The sequence below is a fragment of the Desmodus rotundus genome, chromosome 6 (genome assembly GCF_022682495.2).
Source record: "Desmodus rotundus isolate HL8 chromosome 6, HLdesRot8A.1, whole genome shotgun sequence".
Classification (NCBI taxonomy): domain Eukaryota; kingdom Metazoa; phylum Chordata; class Mammalia; order Chiroptera; family Phyllostomidae; genus Desmodus; species Desmodus rotundus.
Window position 1 is genome coordinate 80264700 of NC_071392.1, and position 20031 is coordinate 80284730.

At 49.7% G+C, this 20031-nt stretch overlaps 1 protein-coding gene across 1 annotated transcript in view; it reads right to left on the bottom strand.

The window, feature by feature from the left end:
- Positions 1-3113, bottom strand: part of LOC112299847 (solute carrier family 23 member 1) — a 44945-nt gene extending 41832 nt beyond the window's left edge. Inside the window, exon 1 of the mRNA XM_045191101.3 lies at positions 2924-3113. The gene's annotated coding sequence lies outside the window, so the exon portion shown is untranslated. The remainder of the gene's footprint in view (positions 1-2923) is intronic.
- Positions 3114-20031: the final 16918 nt, after the last annotated feature.

Here is a 20031-nt window from a genome sequence, read left to right on the forward strand (position 1 = left end):
AGCACTCTAGGTCCTCATGCTGGTCACTGAGGCTTGGAGCGGAGGGTGGGGCTTTGGGGGGCCAGACCCTCCAGGCTCCCACATGTCCTCCTCGATCCAGGAGGAACACTGGCTCCTCTTTGTGAACTGGCTGAGGGTGGGGATGCCCAGGGCCAGAGACCTAAAATCTGTGCCACAGACTGAATGTTTGCATCTCCCCAAATTCATATGTGAAACCCTAAAGCCCGACGTGATGGCATTTGGGGGTGATCCCTCAGAAGTGGAATGAGTGCCCTTATCAAGCTGACCCTCTGTGAGCCAGGAAGCAGGTCCTCACCTATGGGGAACCGTTCCACACGTGGGAAATGTGGCCCAGCCCCTACTCGGAAAAGCCAGTGGGGAGCAAGGTTTGGCGGGCAGGACCCACGTCCACGGATAGGTTCTCCCGTGGGAAATCAGGCCTGCATTGTACCTAGAATGCTATGAGGCTTGCTCTTGCTAAAACTCCCTCACCCTGAATTGAGGCAGCAAATGTTTACTGAAGTGTCTTTAACTTCCTCAAGTCTGTGCTAAACCTCCCAAGTAAGGAGTACAACCGGTTCGACCACTTTTCCCTTTACATTTGCAAATATCCTTCTTTGATGTATTTATCAACGTCCTCTCCTTTGTTGTCTGTAAAAGATAACCACCCCAAACAAACCCATGCATAGTAACTGGGGACCATCCTTGCTGTCCTGTGCCGAGAAAAACAGTAAAAGCCTGCCCAGGCGGGGGTCTCGGGGCCCTCTCTCTGACTTAGAGAGCGGCCTGCAGTCCCTTTTTCTCCACAGGATTTCTGTAGTCCGCGTGTACTTGTCTATTGCCGCCACAACACAGGATCTGCTGGCCAGGATCCGCCCCTCGCTCCGTCTGCCACACGAGGACACAGCAAGAAACCGGCCGTCTGTGAGCCGGGAAGCAGGTCCTCACCAGACGCAGTCTTCCAGGGCCCCGATCTTGGACTTGTCCACCTCCAGAACTATGCGGAAAAAATGTTTGTTGTTCAAGCCACCCAGTCGGCAGTGCTTTTTAAGTTAGCAGCCCAAACAGACTAAGACAATCCGCCATGTGCGGAATTCCCCTGTGATGGGCTTTATTAGAAGAGAATAGTGGTTTTGGCCTCTGGTGTTTCCTTCGCTAGAGTCCGGTCAGTAGGAATTTGACCTAAATACGGGGTTGGCCGAAGTAACGCCTGCTTGAGTGCAGATGGTAGGGTAATAGTATGGGTGTCATAACTTATAGTTTTAATTTGAACATGTCACCTAAAATGTCACAGGGTCTACTTGAGTGTGCTATTGTTGTCTTACAGAATCACATGCTTATGATTTTTGAATGAAAGATTTTGTAATGAAACAGGGGCGTTACTTGCGCCGGACCCTGTGCTTTTTGGCAAGCAGTCCCAGCCTTCCCTTCGGGCACTTGGAACAGGGCTGAGGCACTCTGGGGGTCGTGCAACACACTGTCGATGCCTCTCCTGGGCAGCGCACCAGGTGAGGCCCTGCCCAGCTCTGACCGTGACCCGCGTGTCCTCCATCCCCTGCTGAACGCCAGCCTGGCCAGAGGTTCAATGGCTGACTTCAGGGCCCATGCACATAAACGCCCCTTCCCCCTTCTCTGCCTCCACCTTCTTGCAGAGAAATGTCCTTACTGGGAAGTAGAACTCTAGGTTTTGAGAGCTGGAGGGAACTCTAGAAGAAATTAATGTCCAGACAGAAGGAGAGCCTGCTCCGTCAGCTCTGCTCCGCTCAGTGAGTGACACCAACGCCCACCAGAGCCCGAGCCGGGGCACGGCCCACCACACTCAGTCCTCCCCGCCTGCCGTGTGTGTGCAATTCCCTCTCATGCTAGCAAATATACTAACTTCATCTCAGCCACCTTCGTTGCTCCACTTTCAATGCCACAGCAGCTTCCTTATGATTTTATGCACAGAAGTCTTAAAACATAAGTTGAGTCATGTCATTCTCCTCTTTAAAACGTGTCCTGCCCACAGTAGTGTGACTCAGTGGGTTGGGTGTCATCCCACAGAACGAAAGGTCACTGGTTCAATTCCTGGTCAGGGCACAAGCCTGCATGGTGGGTTCGGTCCCTGGCGGAGGCGTGTACAAAAGGCAACCTATTGATGTTTCTCTCACACATCAATGTTTCTCTCCCTCTCTTTCTCCCTCCCTTCTCCTCTCTTTAAAAATAAATAAATGAAGTCTTTAAAAAACAAAAAACCTCACTTTGAGCCCCATGGCTCACCACCGCCCCACCTCACTCCGCGTCGGGTACACACGGGCGGCATTGCACGAACAGCAGTTGGAGTTAACCAGGTTACCCAAGTGTGTTCGGCACGTCTTAGTCAGGAACTTGTGGCTCTGCACTCTTGGGCCAGCTCTTTTGTCCAGAAAGAGGTGGACTTCAGAACCTGCCTTCTGTGTTGGGCCACCATGCTGTACACATGAAACTAATACAAAATAACCAAAGTGTACTTTAATTGAAAACCACATTTTAAAACAATAAAAAAGAGGAAAAGAAAAAAGGGTACAGAAAATAAGGAAATACAGTTCCTCCACTGCTAGATGGAGAGGCCTTGAGTTTCTCACAAGCACCATGCTCACCAGAACAGTTACCCCGGGACCCACCATTGCCACTGTCCCCTTGGTAAGGACCTCAGTTGTCCCTGCTTCTATCAAAAGGGTCTGTGGAAAGAAAGGGGAAGGGGAGAATTCTGGGAGAGAAAAGTGAGAGTGTGGAATAAAACCTTCCCCTGTCATTCTTTCCAAATAAGCGTTGTAGCTTCCCAGAAAAGTGAACGGACACGGGAGCTGAGGCGGAGGGGAGAGGCTGCCTGCAGAGATCTCAGAGGAAAGTGGAGGCAAGGAGCCAAGCGCTTGGCGGGGTCCCTGTGGCCTGACTCACCCACCTGCTTCTTGGTCACTTGGCTTCTGGTCTGTGGACCCAGCTAGACAGTGGCAAAGTTCAGTCCTTACTGAGGTCTCCTTAGGGCTGGGGGGCCAGGGTCCAGCTGCCGGTGTTAAAGCAGCAGCACCATGAGGCTCAGTCTCAGGCTTGTGGAGGGGAAGCTCGTGAAGGACGGTGTACACGGCTCTGAACCCGCAGATGGGAGAGGGAGTGGAGGGAGGGGGAAATCAGCTCAGGGCACCTGAGAAGTAAGGTTGCCAGAGCCCTCCCCTCTGAACTCACCGAGAGTTCCTGTGCAGGAAACTCACACTCGCCCAGCACGACTTCACACACCCTCCCCCTGGTACTATCTTATTTCAGTCGTGTTGTTTTGTTTCCCGGGTTGGGAAAGTGCTAGGGTCTGGGCCTTCAGCGCCCTGTGTCTGATGTCCTGGAGACACCATCTGAAACCTCTGCAGCCGCCGCAGGGGACGTAAATGAGAGTTTTCTGAACACACTGAAGAAAGTTTTGGGTAGGCTCAGAACTCGTAAGGGCGGGGCTGAGAGCCCCGGGCCACCAGGTCAACACACTTCTTCAAGACAGCCTGGTAAAGCGACTTCATTGGTTAGGACACCTTCTTTGGTGGGTGCTCTCGGTGTGTGTCTGGAGGGTGGGGGTGGGGAGAGAATGATACACTTGAAATGGTGGAGCATCTAGAGGTCAAAAGGACAGGTAGAACTCAATGGCATCATAATGATAGATTAAGCTGTAGGTGTTGGGGGCAGCCATGTTCAATTTCAGACTCAAATCGCACACTCTATAGTAGACGTGGAGGCTCAGAAGCCTTGGGAACTGGAAGTCACGGTCTTGGCATTCAACGATCACGTGGTGAGCAGAAGCCTGGGCACAAGCGGGGACCCAGGCTGGGCACAAGCCCACTGCGGTAAGAGTCCCCCGGTGGAGCTGTAGCTCAGGTCTCTTCTTCCCTCCTGTCTCAGGAGTGGCAACCGCCATTCTTTACTAGGTGTCCCTCCCTCAGTGAAGCCCCATCATCCCCTGAACCCCAAGTAGGTGGTTTCGGTGCAGCAGAGTATTAAAAGATGATGACTATCCAGCGCTTAGAACGGTCACGAAGCCTCCAATCCTCAGCTTGAAACATGTGCCCCAGACGCATGGCCACTGTGGAAACGCAGATCGAGCACCTAGCCCATCGAGAAGAGTCGACGCACGTCTGAAAGAATGATGTCTGGAAGGAACACAGAGAAATGTCCTGCGGGGCGGGTTGCGCTTCTGCTGGGAGGGAAGGAAGGGCAGGGAGGGAGTGAAATCCAAACGCTGGAGGCGATGGGGGTGCTGAAGTCTCTGGAGAGGTTGAATGCTTGTGCTGCAGTGGCTCCCGGTGCCATTCACAGGATGGTTCCGTGGGGCGAAGCCGCATCACCGTCCTCAGTGGACGGCATGTTCGTTGATTTTACACTTGACAACACTCTTTCTTCCATAACTGTTTCCTGGCATGGGGTGGGAGTAGCTGCCCTGGATGGGGGCCTGGCCGAGGAGGGTGAAACAGACCTGTACTCAGACTTGGGGATGGGGGGTGGGGGGGCGCTGCCCCGAGTGCCTGTGCTATCATCGGGAGGGTCCCCCATACATGCCCCTGGGGGGTTTCTGCCCGGAAACGTGTTTTCTGCAGTATTGGGGGATTGTTCTTTTTGGCCTTCGCTCTCTTACTTCCCACAGTCCCACCAAGTCACTCCAAAGAACCGCAGTGCTGCCCTGGCTGAGGAGCTCAGTTGGTTGGAGCATCACCCCGATGTGCCAAGGTCGTGGGTTCGATCCCAGGTCAGGGAACGTATGAGAATCAAGCAGTGAATGCAGACATAAGTGGAACAACAAATCTCTCTCTCTCTCATCAATTAAAAATTTTAAAAAAGGCAAACCCCAGTGCCCAGGCCGCTGCCCTGCCCTCTCAGCTCCTGCGTTGTCAAGACAGTCTCAGGTCACCCATTAGGCTTGGGGTTCCATTTTTTGTGCTGAGTGGGATGTCAGCTCACAGGCATCACAGTGGTGACCTGTCCCTGGGGTCCAGGACTGCAGTCTGGAGCCTCAGAGGCTGAGACCCCCGATGCGCAGGAGCCACGCCAGGGGCTTCGCTCCTCAGCTTTTGCATGTCATCTAGGTCCCGGGAAGTCCTGAGCTCCCCGAGCAGTGAGTCTTCCTCGTCAGTACGGCCACCCTCCTGGTGATGCCACCATCCTGCTGACCCCCCACCCCCACGGTGAGCTTCCTTCTGGAGAAGGTGCTGAGGGGCTGCTCTAGGTAAGCCCCCCCCCCCACCTGTGAGCTTCAAAGCCCCGAAGGCTGGGCACACGGAGCACACAGCAGCCCTGTGGGAGGGTGGGCCTGGGGGAGGCAGGGGACCGAGGCCCTCTCCCAGTTCAGATGTGCTGGGATGGCAGGGAGACACCACAGCGGGGCGAGGCCTGGCTGCAGGAAGCAGCTGCAAGCAGGGAGTTCCATTACAGTTCCCCCCGCTCTCACCTCACCCCTCAGGTCAAGCAAGGTTGCTGCGTGGCAAACAGCACAGGATGGCTGATACCTGCTTGGGCTCCCAGCCAGCGTTTCCTGGACTGACCCATGTCATTCCTTCCCTGTCCCCCAGGTGGGGGAGGGGGAGGAGCCCTCTTTGTGTTACCACCTCGCAGCCTGCCAGGCCCTTGTGTGATAGTGACATCCAGCGGAGACGCACACACTAGCTCTCTTCTCCCTAGAGACAGAAATCGGCCTGCCCTCTGCTTCACCCCAGAATCCTGAACAGACCCCATCTCCCCAGGCCCTGGCTGTGAGTCCTGTCCATGGTGCTGACATCCTGGGGTGGGAAGAAGGGCAAGCTGGACCGGAGTGGATGGAAGGGCCTGAGAGCTGACAGCCGCCACTTCAGGACCCTCACGGCCACGGCCAGTTGCCCGTGATTTACCAACTCTCCGTATCTTGTTTGTTAAGGGAAGTGAATTTAGGGAGAGAATGTCCTCAGAAGGCTGCATTCACAGCAGGGACTCCTGAGGGACTGGCTGACTCTCTGTCCCTAGAAATCTTCAGAAAGAGGACGGGCTGCCTGCCATTGACTAGGAGCAAGTGGGACAGCACAGCCCTGAGGACTTAGGGCACAAGTTCCAACAGAGGCCTCCATCCATGTATCTGCTTATAGAACAGTTACAAATCAAGCTAACAAACCGTGAATGCCCACATCTTACCCCCTACCCGATGAGTGCGCCCACAGAAGCCCCAGCAGCCACTGGTTCGAGTTTAGGATTCTCTGACCCCCACCCCTGCTTTCCTCGTCCCTGGCTGCATCCCACAACGTGAGAGCCCTGGGTGCCTGTGAGTGGACACCCATCCACACATCCAAGCTCTGGCCACCCCTCCCCTATGAGCAGCTGCCCTTGGCTACTCTTCTGCTGGGCCTGGGCCACGTGCCTGGGGAAGAGCCTGGCACCTGCTCTGCAGGTGGCCATTTGGGCCAGGAGGCCAGGATCTTGGAATGACTGTGTGGTCGAGAAGTTGGGATGTCATTCATTCCACGCTGATGGGCCTTCTTGGCCGCACAGACTCTGTGGCCCACAGAGAGAGGGCCTGCCCAGAGGAGGGGCGGAGTGGGCACCTCTAGCCAGGCCGAAGGGTGATAATGGGCAGGGCAGCTCAGCTACTCAGTCTGTCTTCTACCGACAAGCGATCAGCAGATGGACCTGCGAGCCTCAGAAATGGTGTCCTCGGTTCCCCTGTCCCGGTCCTCACTCTCGTGCCTGGTCTCCAGTGCTCCATTGGTCGGACCCCACCAGCAAACAGGGGCACAACACATTGGCCCCTTCACACAGGCGGACGTGGAATAAAAGGCTGCCACCATGGATACGTAGTAACCCAGGGTCAGGAACGGAGGATGAACCATTTCCACTCTCAGGTCCAAGGACAGGTGAGGGAAGGGGTGCTGGAACCCAAGACAAGAGAGTCCTGTTGAGAAGGATGATTTAAAAAATGCACGGGCCTCTGGTTGAGGGGTACAGCTAATCAAGGAGACTCACAGGTGGGGAGCCAAGTGACCCAAGTCTCGGCCCACAATCTGACCTCCCTCTAGTTCCCAAGGGCCACACTCAACCGAGCCAGAGGGCACAGGACGCTGATGTGGCTCAATTAGTTCGGCCTCCCAGGTCTAAACGTAGAATGGACAAGGGTGAAAGGTGGATGGATCTGTAAGAACAAGCGGAAAGCATCTGGGACAGATGCTAAGCAGCGACTCAGATAGAAAGAATCAGTAACCGAAGGTGAAAGGTGGGCATTCATGAACAGTGTGCTCTTGTGGTCAATGAAAACTGAAGTCTTGACCATAATGTGCAGGTTCAATACTGCGCTACGTGCTGACCGGGAGTGACTGGCACGCAGCTCACTAGACCATGCTGCACCGGTGTGTCCCAAAGGTCCGGAGTCAGCCCAAAGACACCCAGCGAAGAGAGAGACTGCGACCAGAATCCAGCCCAACCTTGTCCCACATCCCAGCCCAGTGCTGACAAATGGAGTCTACAAGAGGGGAGGGAGGGAGAACAGGGTGGGGGGAAATGGAACCAGGTTTCGTGCATGCTGGGTGTGAAAGGACAGTGGACACCCGATGGGAAGTTGGCAGCCGGCAGCTGGACATGCAGGGCCACGGCCCATAGGAAAACATGGCTGTCCTGCTCCCAGGGCTTGAGCACTGGACCCAGGAGTGGAGACGTCTACACCTCCTCTCAGCAGAAGCTGGCTTAGGAACCAGGTGACCACAGGTCAGCATCCCACCATTTCCTCCCATTTCCTCCCTTTCCCTCCCTTTCCTAGCTCCACGCCCTGACCACAGCCTCACGCACCCGAGCCTTTCCCCTGCCATCGGCACACCTCGAGGCCACTGCACAGTGAGCAGGACACACCTACGAGGACCGGATTCAACATGAAACACCAGGTGGCTGCACTGAGACAAAAACTAGAAGACAAAGGCATGAAGCAACTCGGCTATGACATCAGACACTAACATGGAACCCCTGCACAGTTTCCCCCGAAATGCCATCTGAGGGGGGAGCGAGAAGTGGGTGTCCCCGAGTCTCTGACACGAAGCTGCTCCCCCTGCTATGGCTCAGCCCCGCCACAGGCTCGCCGTGGGTCGGATCGGGAATGTGCCGGCTTTCTTGTCACTGCCGGCAGGTTTCCCCATTAGCTTGCTGACACTGTTGCTGCTTCGGAATGCCACGCTACCTCTGCTGTTTTTAGAGGCCTGTACCAGGCACCCACCTGCCCCCTAGCCAGCCTGTCTCCACGCGTGCCCTGGCTGCGGGTGCCGTGGCTCCCACGGGAAAGGAACGGCACATCCAGGGGAAGCTCACCTCGCTCTTTAGGACTCTTTGGCCCCATATCCACCTCCCACCTCCCCTGCCCCGGAGCAACCAGATCAGCTCCTAGCTTCCGTGAATTCATCAACCAAGACCGTGGCTCTAGGAAGCCAGCCTAGGAGAAGAGTGTAGTAGATTGGACTGAAGACACCAGAGGCCAAATAAGCCACACGGCCTTGGAGCCCCGCAAGCAAGAGGACTAAGTGACAGTGACGGTGAGTCATAAAAACCAAGTCCCGGTGTGGACCGGTAGTCCAGTCATACTCCCCCGTCATTCATCCACCGCACCCCCGGTCCTGGCCAATCATCTGGCAAATGGGTGCCACCGTCACAAAGGTAACAAGTGGGAATGTATTAGACCAGAGATGAGTTTTCACAGTCACTTACTCCAACCCCCTCATTTGACGGATGAGGAGACTGTGATCCGGAAAAGCAGAATCACTCACTCCACATCACACGGAGGTTAGAGGTTAAACGAGCCAGGACCCAGGTTTTGAACACTCAGTTTACCACATGTCAACCATATGTGCTACGACCACTGGAGACTCGGAATCTTAGTCCTCACTGAGAGTCAGGCGAATCAGCCTTGTGGGCAGAGGAGAAAATCGTCGTGTCATTGAAGAGGCCCTCTATGGAGGCCGCGGATGCCTCTCCCCACACAGGAGCCGTCTCCACCCTCATGGAAATTACGAAAGAAGATTCAGTTTGGTGTTTTTCTCTTTTCTTTAGCTCAAGAACCTACATGTAGACCAAAGGAGAAGGGCTGAGGGTGTGAGAGACACGAGGTTTCAGTGAAGACAGGGACAACCACTGATGGGTAAGATCGGGCTTTCACTGAAAACACTAGAAGAGTGAACACGGAATTTTCAAAGAAGTGAGTGTAATTTTCAAAGAAGAAAAATCTTGTATTTTAAAGAAATTAGTCTCCACTGACTACTTCCATTTCTTCACTTCCCATTCATTTCTCTTTTTAAAAAGGTTTTATTTATTATCAGAGAGAGGGGAAGGGAGGGAGAAGGAGAGGGAGAGAGACGTGGATGGGAGAGAGAAACACTGATCAGCTGCCTCTCACAGGTACCCGGACTGGGTACCAAACCTGCAACCCAGGCGTGCGGCCTGATCAGGAATCGGACCAGCGGCGACCTTCGCTTTGTGTAATGACACCCAACCCACTGAGCCACACCGGTCAGGGCCCCATTCATTGTTTAACTTGCTATTTCTACCTTCCCTCTGAAAAACATCATCGACAACTCTCCAAGTTCCAAAGCCACCAGCCTAGAGCTTGACAGCAGTATTTCACGAGAAGAAACTATTTTGTAGCAAATTATGAGGCAATCATTCTTTGCGTCTGTAGTGTACTTTATTTCGTTTTCAAATATTTCATTTCAGCCTCGCAGCCACACGAGTGCGGAGATCCTGGCGCGGAGAGGAAGAAACCGCAGTCGAGGGCGGTACCGCGGTACCCCAGGGACACAGAGGAAGCAGGGCACCTTCCACTGTTTCCCATCAGGGGCCTCTCGGGCGCCGCCGGGGCATCTTGAGGTTATTTAAGGTTATTACGACATGAGTTGGAAATATTTTCTCCCAGTCTGTGTTGATCTAATTTCGTTCATGGTGTTTTATTTTACAAAAGTCTTAAATTTAAGTTTAGTACATCGATCAATATTTTTCCTTTTGGGTACTATATTTTGTGTTTTGCTTACAAATGCTTTCCTCATCCCAAGACTAATTGCATAGTCTTCTGCCTTTTTGATGGGACTGTATATTCACTGCTGGATTATTTGTTCATGGTCGTCTCCCACCCGAGCGTGAGTCCTAGGAAAGAGGGAGCCAAGTCTGCTTCACTCCCAACTGCACCCCTAAAGCAAATGGCAGCCTGCTACCTCCGGGCACAGTGAGTGTTGAGTGGGGGAAAAAGGGATGTGGATATTGTTAACAAGAAAATATAGATATCCCTGGAAGAAAATCAATGCATAGAATTTGGCTATTGTGAATTTTATTAAAAAATTCTGTGTACCTTCTGTTAAATTTTACACTTAAAATTCTAGCTATTGATAACTGCAGTAATCCCAAAATAATCCTAAAATCTTGACTTTCCGAAGAAACTGCAGGGATCATTGAGGAGGTCCAGCTTCTTAGAGGGCGTGGTATTCCTCTGAGTGGCTCTGTCCCATGAGAACAGGCTGTGTAGTTTACGTGTACAAGTTCATGGGCACCAAGATCTGTCCCAGTAGACGGTAGCATAGCTTAAGAGCGCCCCCTACTGTTGGCCTTCTGTGGGCCCAAATGTTAGGGTGAGCAATTTGATGCCTTTGCTCATACAGAGCCTCAGCCCCCGGATTTTCTGCCAGGTCTAGAAAAGCTCCAGGACTGCTCCACCTCCTCTCCTTTCTTTTGCTCTAAGACTGCTGATCATTTGGGGCAACATTACAGTACTGTGATTGAGTCCATTTCAGATATCTGTTAACCTCAACTCGGCTCTTGCTGCTTGCTTCCCGCTCCTTTTAGCCATTCTTCTACCTTCCTGCTTCATTCCCCAAAGTGGTAGTAGAACCTTGCAGATGTTCTCAAGCTCCATCCAAACCTCGATTCTGCCTCTGGCCCCCTCTGTATACTGAGTTTATGGGTTCCCTTAACATTTCTCCTCTTCTCAAGGCCCTTTTATCTGCTCTTGTCTCAGAGAGAAAAGTATCCCTCTTCCCATGAGGAAACCTCCACGTGTGCTCTTGATGACAATTTGTTTGGCTTTCTTGTTCCAATTTACGTTTTCAAATAATTTTGTCTCCTCTGACTTCTAACAGGCTTATGACCTCCTTCGCGGGGGGAAAAGGCTTCCTCTCCTCTCACTTGGTTCCCAGATCGTGTTGTCGTGGTCCCCATATCAAAATTCTTTGCAGCACATTATCTTCAATTCTTTAATTCCTGGTCAATCTTCGTTCTGCAGCCTTCTGCCACTGGCTTCCAGTAGCAGCGCTGGATCAAAAGCAATCCCTTGAAGATCCTTCCTGCTGTCTAGCCAAGCAAATGTAATAGTAGCCCACCACCCACAGCTTCCTTCCTTCCTTGTTTCATTCATTCACACTGAACGTCAGGCAGTATGCTAAACCCTGGGTATGTGTAGAAGTTAAGAAACTTCCCTCCATCAATGAAGGCATGTAGAAGGTACAGGGGAGGCAGGACCACCTAGGTCTGCCTGAGAGTGTGAGAGAGAGCTCCAAAGACCAGATGGCCAATGAAAGGACGGGAGTGGCGTGCACTCCCAGGCTGAGAGAACAGAGGTGTGCAGTCCCCTGAAATAGAGAATACCATTCTGTCTGTTAGGGGGGAGGGGACTGCAGGCCACACCAGCAAAACATTAGCTTTCATTATGCAAATATGGATTGGGCGGGGGCTGGAGTTTGGACAGGGAAGTGATGTGACCCACGGCAGACGCTCCAAACCCCAGGGGCTAGCTCGTGCATTGACAAGTCATCATGAGAACATCATGAGGGGGGAGCCCCACTCCCTGCTTCCTGTCCTCTGCCTCACGGTGCTCAGGTTCCTTCCATCTGGATCCCAGGTTGGATGCTGCTGCTGAGTCACACAGGTGAGAAGCAGCCACACTGTGAGAGGTGGCAGGTCTGGGCAGGTGGCAAACGTAGGGTGTGATTGCTGCTTCCCGGAGGGAGCCCTCAGAACAGCACGCTGGTGCTGTGGGCAGCCGAGAGCTCTCTCCCACGCCCCCTGTGCTTCCAGGTCTCCTGAGAGCCAGCAGAGGTCCTCCTGTCCTTCCTCTCTGAGCCCTTCCGGTGGTTGGGAAGGCCTTGTCTCCCTACAAAACTGTGGCTCATACAGAACACCACCTTGAATGACTCCTGCCCGGAAATGGCCACACACTGACACCATTCACTTAGTCCTCCTTCAGTTCAGAGCGCTCCTCTCTACTTCTCCCAAGATTTCTGCCTCCCCCTCTCCCCTGTACAGATGACTCTCAAACTATTATTTCTACCTCTGGCCTTTCTCCTAAGTTCTACACCCAAATTTCCAACTATGTCCCGGGCACCGCCTACTGGATGCCCTGCTGGAACCCCAAACTCAACAAATCCAGAAATAAGAATCATCTTCCTTTTAAACCAGTTCCTTTTCATGAGCCCAAAGTTCTTTTAAGCATCGTACAGTTATTTATTACAGTTATTTGGCTCAAAAATCACTTAGTATATACAGGGTCTGGCAGAAGTAAGGCTTGCTTGAGTGTGGTTGGTAGGGTAATAATATGGGTGTAATAATTCACAGTTTTAATTTGACCATTTCACCTAAAATGTCATAGGGTGTGCTAGAGTGTGATATTGTTATGTTACAGAATGACATGATTATGATTTTGTAATAAAAGACTTTGTAATAAAAGGGTGTTACTTGTGCCGGACCCTGTCTTTCACTCCCATTCGGGCGAAATATTTGCTGAGAGGCTGGTATGTGCCAGGCCCCTTGCTAAGGGCTGGGAATATACCAGTTAAGAGTTCCCTGCTCTCAGAGAGCTTACAGTCTAGTAGTGGAGGATCGAGGCAAAACCTAGGGAAGTTCTGAAATTGTTTTCCTTAATCTTTAACTATATCCAGTAACTTGAAAAATTCAAGACCGAAATCTCTCTTGAATTGTTCCCCTTCCTTCCTTTCTTAATCCTCTTACCAACCGACAAGCTTCATCTGGGCTAGTTCTCTAGTTGAGTAGCTAGACTTTTATTACATCGTGGGCACTTTTTATGTTTTGACACAATATATGCACACACCATATTTTGCGGACAATTTTAGGGGGTCATTGACAGCCCTTTTGAGGACAGACCTTAGATGCTTTGGGTTCTTTCATGAACCCAAAGAACTCCACCTCAGTGTCGCTCCCATCCTCCCCATTTCCGCCCAGGGCTGTATACACGGTCCGGCACAAATAACACCCCCTTTTTATTACAAAATCAGAAGCGTGTAATTCCGTAACTCAAGCGCACCACATGATATTTTAGGTGAAGTATTCAAGTGAAAACTATAAATTATTACACCCACATTATTAGCCTATCAACCACCCTGAAGCAGGCCTTCCTTCTGCGGGACCCTGTATTTATAAAGCCCAGTCTTCCCACCTCTCTTTCCTGCTTACAAATGATCAGCGGCTCATTTATAAAGCAGCAGCCCCCATCCAGCTCAGGCCTTCTCTCTCACAAGCCAGCTAGACAAGCCCCGGGTTCCTTCCAAACCGCAACGCAGCCCCTAACCCTGCTCTGTGCAGTCTCCAAGTTTTCCTTCGCTCAGGCTGCCCCCCGCCAACGCCGCACCCCCCAACCTAAGCCTCAGCCCATCCAAAGCTTTCAGGACTCTGACATCTGCACTCTGACACTAACATGTACTCCCGTTTCACAGTCCACCGCGGAAACTTTCCCAGCGTAGGAGAGCAGGGATCCCCCCAGCGCCTACCGCAAAGCCCAGCCCCAAGTAATGCTTGAGAAAACGTGAGACCAAATTAAACCCAAACCTCTCTTTTATGTCTTAGTACCAGTTGTGTCCTTCATCCGGTTTCCTCTCCTACATAACTGTCCTTACATATTTGAAGACAATTACCTTGGCTTTAACCCCTATCTGTACAAAATCCAGAAAATACTGGCTAACTTGGTCGTCTAATTCAATCCAAACAAAATTCAAGACAAGCACAAAATAGTCAAAAAAAAAAAAGTCCTCAAGGATTCTATTTCCCAACCATCCTCTGACCTGCTCTATGACTCGTGATCAATGCGTATCTCTTCATACCCTGTCTGCCAGTACCATTTCGCTAAGATCGGGGGTAGCAGATCACATACCCTATCTTAGTCATTTTATGAGTATGAACGAGAAGGCCGGCAAAGCACGTGGAGCTCTGAGACAGAAGGGGAGTAAGGCAGAGAGTCCTGGGTAGACGTAGCCGAGGACAGCTAACAGTCAGTTCCCTCTCTGCAGTAAAACCCAGGGCAGAAACCCAGACTCTTGGGGCCTATTTGTCTTCTTTTGCATACTATGGAGCTAACAGCCAAGGAATTCCGGCCGCTGAAACAACAAAAAAAGGAAGCCTTCTGGACCATATGTAATGTGCCAGGCATTTCATAAACATGATTTTAGTTTTGCAAGCTGAAAATAAGGAAACTACAGATCATTTGTTTTTCTTTAAATGCTCTTAATTAAATTATGAGCTTTACAGTTTTTAAATCTCCCAGCCCTTCCTCCCACCCCCCCCACACCACACGAATTCTACTTGGCCTATTAATTTCCGTTGGTCTTCGACACCAACTTCCCGCCACTGTGGGGGAGGTGCGCTGTCACTTACAGACACCTGCCCATTGCGCTCGGTCCCCTGAGAGATTAACCACACGCCAATTATATTCTCCAGAGTGGTGCGTATTAGGTGTTCCCTGGACATCGGGGCCAATGTTGATGTTCTTCCCCAAAGAATTTGGGTTACCACCAGTAGAAATAATCACTTTACCCTTTAAAGGGATTCTTCTAACATCTACTGATGTCTTGAAATCAACTGGTTGAGAAACAACTTTACAAATGTTATCTTCAAAGGCAGCTCCTCTTGGTAGGAACCGGCCTGGGTGTCTGAAGCCTAAGTCTGGACTAAATTAATGACGTGTTAAGCACAAAGAATGAGTACTGACTTTTATAACAAAATAAGTATTTGGTTTTTTAAAAGAGTTCGTGTTAATGACCTCGGTCATCTCCCACTTGGACAGAAACAGCTGCCTCTGACACAGGGTATGTCTCAATTTTATGTTTCAGGCACATGAGCTGTCGGACTTTCCAAAGTTTACACGCTGTAAGTACAATCAGGACCTTGAATCGAATGATGTTGGTATGAGATTTGATAGAAAATTTAAATAACATGCAGCGGATGCCAGGTCCTCAAGTTCAGACAAATGGCTTTGGACAGAACTAACAGCATTCAGTTCTATGTTGGTTATCATAGCATAAACCTTGTGGAAATATCAATACATTGTTGACACTTACTACCCATTTGCAAAATACAATTCCTGTACAGTTAAGGGTAGAATAGTTTTTCCTCCTCTGCAATTTCTAGAATGGTTCTAATGCCGTGTAGCCTAGAAAATGCCCAACATCCAACTGAACGCACAACCCTCCCACCAAATTGCGTGATAAAAGGCAAGTAACACTTGCCTTTAACATCCAGACTAAAGTTTTAACCATTAAAATACTCTCCTGTATGATGAGCCTTGGGAAAACAAACTACTGATTGGAAATCAAAAGAGCTTCACTGGAAAAGAGGATGTTAAGAGGGAGCAACCACTTCATTGCAACCACAGGGCAGGTGCCATTCGAGCCCAGAAATGCGCCACCTGGCGGCTCGTGTTCGCTGTTCAATAGCAAGAAGCTCCCTCTACCTTACGGCCCATTAGCTTGTCAAATCAGAGCACAAGTCAGGACTAAGATGGTCAATTAAACCTACATACTTAATTTTATTTCTTCCTCCAGGTCTACTAAAATTAGAATAAAGAAAGAAGACAGGGAGAGCATGAAAGGAGACGAGAACAAACACGGCGGCCTGGCAAGCAGAGGGTTGCGTGAACTCATTGGGCTGACCTGAGAAGCTGAGACCCAACCCATTTTACACCACGCAGTCCTCACCCGCACAGACGCCGACTGTGCCAGGTGCCCCTAGAACTACAGAGAAGAAGTGCAGGGTAGGGCTGAAATAAGGATGAGTGAGAAAGACATTTTAAGAGGCTAGTTCCCAGAGTTCCAGCCAAGATGGGGGTGTAGGTAGAAACCCTTCACTTCCTTGCACAACCAAAAGGAGGGTAACAACCAATGAAAATCAATAAACAACCAGAAGTGCCAGAAAATCAAACTGCATGGAACTCTGACAACCATGGAATTAAAGAAAAATCAACCAGAACAACCAGACCGGTCAGGCGGTAGACAGGGTGGTGGGGGCTGGCTGTGGGGAGGCGGAGGGGGGCTGCATAGGTGGAGCTGACTTAAGGGGAAACTGAGACTCAGAGCTCACTGTGGACTACGGTGGTTGCCGCGGTAGGAGAAGCTCCCAGTCTCACACAAGAGTCCACTGAAAAGCGTGCCAGAGTCCAGCGGGCGAGCTGCCTTGTTCCCTCTCTGGCCCCTCCCCCACCCCACAGGCAGTGCAGCCAGGAGGGTCCCCCCAGCCTGGGTGAACACCTGAGGCCTCGCCCCCTTACAACCTATCAGGCGCCCAAACAAAGAAATATAGCCCAAATGAAAGAACAGAGCAAAACCTCGGAAAGAAAACTAAGCGACGAGGAGATCGCCAACTTATCTGATGGGGAATTTAAAGCCCTGATAATCAACATGATCACAGGTCTGATTGAGCTTGGCTGAAAAATGAAAAAGCAAATGAAAGATACCCAGAATGAAATAAAGAAAAATATTCAGGAAGCCAACAGCGACAGGAAGGAAACCAGGACTCAAAGTAACGATTTGTAACAAAAGGAAAAAATAAACATCCAACCAGAACAGAATGAAGAAACAAGAATTTAAAAAAGTGAAGAGAGTTTTACAAACCTCTGGGACAACCTGAAATGTTCCAATACCCGAATTATAGAGGTACTAGAAGGAGAAGAACAACAGCAAGAAATTGAAAACTTATTTGAACAAATAATGAAGGAAAACTTCCCCAATCTGGCAAAGGAAATAGATTTCCAGGAAGTCCAGGAAGCCCAGAGAGTCCCAAAGAAGTTGGACTCAAAGAGGAGCACACCAAGAGACAGCATCATTAAGTCACCCAAGACTGAAGATAAGGAGAGAATCCTAAAAGAAGCAAGAGGAAAGGAGAGAGTTACCTACAAAGGAGTTCCCATAAGACTATTAGCTAATTTCTCAAAAGAAACCTTGCAGGAAAGAAGGAGCTGGAAAGAAGTATTCAAAGTCATGAAAGGCAAGGACCTACATCCAAGATTACTGTATCCAGCAAAGCTTTCATTTAGAATGGAAAAGCAGATAAAGTGCTTCCCAGATAAGGTCAAGTTAAAGGAGTTCATTATCACCAAGTCATTATTATTATATGAAATGTTAAAGGGACTTATCTAAGAAAAAGAAGATCAAAAATATGAACAGTAAAATGACAACAAACTCACAACTATCAACAAATGAACCTAAAAGAAAAGAAAAACAATGAAAACAAAAATTAAGCAAACAACCAGAACAGGAACAGAATCAGAGAAATGGACATCACACAGAGGGATTTCAGTGGGGAGGGGGAAGGGGGGAATAGGGGGGGAAAGGTACAGGGAAGAATAAGCATAATTAGTAGGCATAAAATAGACAGGGGGAGATAAAAAATGGTATAGCAAACAGAGGACTCAAAGAACTTATATGTACAACCCATGGACAGAACTAAGGGGGTGGGGGGAACGCTGGAGGGTTGGGGCAGGATGGAGGGGGGATAAAGGGGAAAAAATTGGGAAAACTGTAATAGCATAATCAATAAAAAATACTTAAAAAAAGAGGCTAGTTCCCTAGATTCATTCCCCAACCCCACAAGATAAGAGTAACCACATTTATCCCAAGTGGGTTGATATTTGGAGACTTAATCTCTAGAGAGGAAAGAACTCAACACAGGGATTAAATAAATATATGCATAATGAACACAGACACCACCAATACAGCTCCGGCAGTCGGACTCTTACCCTCTGGGCCAACCATTGTAAGGCTCGTCTCTTTGGAATCTGAACAGCCCCAAAGGAAAGGATTGAAGACGTTGACAGCTGGAGTTCCCCGACACAGAGCCCACCCAGGTCTCCCACAGTGAATTCAAACGTGGCAAGCCTTCATGCTTCCAGGACTTTCTGCAGCGTTTCAGTCTTGCTCACGGATGGATAACTCAGGGTCGCCAGGCACCTGAGAAGTCTCTCGCATGGAAGATAGAGATCAAAGCACACCATCAGCTAAAAGCAACTTGGAGAAACAGAACCACCACCAGGAGAATGAAAGTATCAACAGTAAAGTTGAGCTAAAACTTCCTAGAAAGAAGAGCAAAAGACAGAGAATAAAAAACAGAAGTTCAGAAGGTATGGCACCTGAATCCTGGGATTTTTAGAAAGGTAGAAGGCAGAAAAAATAATTGTAAGAATTCGCCACCGAAACAAGTCAAGAAAATTTCCCAGAACTTAAGAACATGAGTTGCCAGATTTCTAAAGCCTACTGTGTGTCCAGCCCAATGAATTAAAACAGACCTACACCAAAGAACATCATTGTGGAGTTTCAGAGCACAAGACAATTCTGACAAGCTTCAGAGAGGGAGGGAAAAAAAGAGACTACACATAAAGGTTCAGAGCGGCTTTGGATTTTTTTTAAAACAGAAATACTGGAAAAAGACAACAGAATAATGCCTTCAAAATTCTAAAGGAAAAAAAAAAATCTACAGTTTAGATTCCAGTATCCACCAAACTGTCAAGGGAGACAGAGTATTTTCAGATGTGCCAATTACTAAAATATGTATCACCCACACACTTTTCTCCAGTTACTGGGGGATGTCACTTCAACAGAACTAAAGAATACATTAAAAAAAAGACTAGGATATGGCATATAGGGATATGACGGGGGTGTGAGGGAAGGCACAAGAAAGGAAAGAGATAAAAGAAATACTAGGAACGACAGCTGTGCACCAGACCCGAGTCTTGCGACCCAAGAGACAGACATTGAGGGCTGTTGGTACCAAGATCCTCACTGCCATTGTATCGTACCAACAGACTGCCCAACTCGGCCTGGTACCGGTTCTTTCCTGCACTCGTCTGATTTTGACCAGACCTAATGAAACAGATCTGTTCTCCTCTTCATGCCCTGGTGAACTGACCAGCTGGCACATTTTAAACCAACCCAGTCCTCCGGAGAACCGGCGGGAAGCTTGGTGAGAAATCACACCCTCTCTCTGTCACCCTGCAGGGCCAGACTCACGCGACGGCCCTGTAGGATGCCCCAGCTGTGCCGGACACTGTCTGCAGGATTCACTCATGAGCCTGAACATCGTCTCCCCCTAGACTGTCTTTTACGAATTATCAGAGAAGGTAACGCCAAACTTCTCCTAAAGCCCTGACACAATCGGGGCAACCCTGCCCTTTTCTGGCACAGCTGGGTTTTGGTTTACTGCTCAGCTTTCTAAAACGTAATGTATTATTCAGGGAAGTACATGGCAAAACTAAAGAAAAGAAAGGTTAACACAGAAACCAGGATAATGGTTATCTGAGGGTGGCGAGGAAAGAAAAGTAGATTGGAGAAGAACAGGTAAGGGGTCTTTCTTTAGATATGGCAGGTTCAGTTTTTATTTTACTGTTTATTTTGTTAATCCTCACCTGAGGACACGTGTAGATTTTAGAGAGAGGAAGGGAGGGAGAGAGCAAGAGAAACATTGACGCAAGAGAGGAACATTGCCTCTCGTACACTCCCCTACTCTAACCCACAACCCAGGCATGTGCCCTGACCAGGAATTGAACCCACAACCTTTTGGTTTATGGGTCAACGCTCCAATCAACTGAGCCACACCAGCCAGGGCAGCTGGCTCGATTTTTAACTTGGATGGTAGGCACGCCAGTTTTTACTGTTTTATTATCCTTTAAAATAATCTTTCTGTATGACTCATTGAACGTACAATGACAGCATAGCCCTGCAAGGTAGAATTTCCCTCCTTTTACAGACGAAGCAACACTTTTTAATTGATGATACACCTGTCTCTCAG